Source organism: Tupaia chinensis, unplaced genomic scaffold (genome assembly GCF_000334495.1).
Source record: "Tupaia chinensis unplaced genomic scaffold, TupChi_1.0 Scaffold150215_1, whole genome shotgun sequence".
NCBI lineage: Eukaryota > Metazoa > Chordata > Mammalia > Scandentia > Tupaiidae > Tupaia > Tupaia belangeri.
Genome location: NW_006210054.1, coordinates 64780 through 67023, shown reverse-complemented (window position 1 = coordinate 67023; position 2244 = coordinate 64780). Strand labels below are relative to the sequence as shown.

Below are 2244 nucleotides of genomic sequence, written 5' to 3'. Positions count from 1 at the left end.
ACAGAGACAGGATGAGCACAGATGAACTGGGTATCTCAGACTTCTTGCTTTGCCTGTGGAAGTGTGCTTTAACCCTCGCATCCCCTAGACCCCTCTACCACAACTGACACAGTGCAGGATTCAGTGGCAGTAAGAAAGAGTGAACACTGAAAGGCAATACATCTCTCAGTTCTTGTAGATTTCTGCCTGAGCAGGTGTGCTTTGGGCACTCCTCCAATGTGCTTCTTCAGTAAGTACCCATGGTGCAGAAGTTAGTAGCAGAGAGAGAGAGAGAAAGAGAGAGAGACAGAGTGAACATGGACTGTGGAGCAACTGAGCAGCAAGTAGTTGCCCAAGAAGGACGTTATCAAGTTTCTGCAAGAAAATGGTTCAGATTCGTTTCTTGCAGAACATAAATTACTAGGAGACATTCAAAATATCACCAAGACAGCTAACAAGGACCATTTGGTTATAGCATATAACCATCTTTTTGAAAGCAAGCATTTCAAGGGTACTGAATGTATAAGTATCTGAGCAAGTGAAAAATGTGAAGCTTAATGAAGATAAACCCAAAGGAACCAAATCTGAAGAGACTAGGGATGAGGGTCCACCAAAATACACAAAATCTATTCTTAAAAAAGGAAATAAAACCAACTTTCCCAAAAAGGGAGATGTTGTTCACTGCTGATATACAAGAACACAACAAGACGGACTTTTTTATTTTTGAGAGTTTTTGTTGTTGTTGTTGTTGTTATAGGGCACATGCGCTCGTCAGACAGACAGACAGAGACAGAGAAAGCAAGAAATCGCCCCCCAGGGGGAATGGACACGCTGCAATTCCCTCTCCTCCATTCTCCTCTCAGGATCTTGGATACGCACGCACACGCACCCAGCGTGAGTTTAAGCCACCAGGTCTGGGACTCTAACTGCGGTCGACTATGTGGGAGTGCAGCGACATAGTCATTACGCTAACTGGTGGTCCCAAGATGGACTGCTTTTGATACTAATATTAAAACAAATTCTAAGAAGAAAAAAAAGTGCCAAGCCTTTCATTTTTCCCCCCCCCCAAGCCTTTAAGTTTTAAGGTTGGAGTAGGCAAAGTTAACAGAGGATGGGATGAAGCACTTTTTAACTACAAGCAAAGGAGAAAAGGCTCAACTGGAGATTGAACCAGAATGGGCTTACGGAAAAGACAGTCTGAAGCCAAAATTCTACCAAATGGGAAACTTTTTTTTGAGGTGGAATTAGTAGATAGTGATTGAGATACCAGTTTTTTAGATCTAAAGACATCAACAACAATAAAACTTGGCTTCTAAGAAACGTATGTAACAAATTAGAGCTTGTTACTATTCTAAGGAAAGATTCGACTAGAAAATTCAAGGAGTTAGATTTTATTCATAACTTGATCTCAACTTTTGAAAAGTGTAATTCCTTATAAATTGCTAAAGTCTAAAATATTTTACTACAGCTATGTAAAATATTGGTTGAGATCTGTTTTTCCTTTTACCTCATATTGCAAACTAAAAGGCTTGATAAAAATTTATCTATTGTCTGGGAAAAAAAAAGAGAAAAAAACAATCATAAAATTTGACTGGAATTATCAAAGACCCTGCATTGCCAAAACAATACTGTGCAAAAAGAATGAAGTAGGAGGAATCTCACTCCCTGACCCCAAAATATATTACAGAGTTGTAATAATTAAAACAGCATGGTATTTGCACAAAAACAGGTATGTAAATCAATGGAACAAAATTAATCCCCCAAACATGCAGAATTTGATTTTTGACAGAAGGAACAAGACAAGTCAGTGGGGAAAAGAAAATCTCTTCAGCAAGTGGTGTAGAAAAAACTGGATATCCACCTGCAGAAAAATAAAACTGAAGCCCTATGTCTCACCATTAACAAATATCAACTCAAAATGTATCAAAGATCTAAACATAAAGCTTCAAACTATAAAACTACTCATGAAAACCATAAGAGATCCTTTTGGAGACACCACAGTAGGTAAGACTTCTTAAATAAAATTCCCAAAGCATAGGAAAAATTCTGAACATAGAGAAGTTCAATTACATCAGATTAAAAAGCTTCTGTGCAGGACCAGCAGTTAGAGTAATGGCTATGTCGCTGGACCCCCACGTAGTTGACTGCGGTTCACATCCTGGACCCAGTGGCTTAAAACTCACACTGGGTGTGAGTGCGTGCATGCCCAAGATCCTGAGAGGAGAATGGATGAGAAGGGATTGCAGCATGGCCATCCCCCCGGGG

The 2244-nt window shown here is 39.6% G+C and overlaps 1 pseudogene; it reads left to right on the top strand.

Moving 5' to 3' along the window:
• The first annotated feature begins 297 nt into the window (after window positions 1-297).
• LOC102491908 (peptidyl-prolyl cis-trans isomerase FKBP3 pseudogene) lies at window positions 298-1241 on the top strand (annotated as a pseudogene).
• Window positions 1242-2244: the final 1003 nt, after the last annotated feature.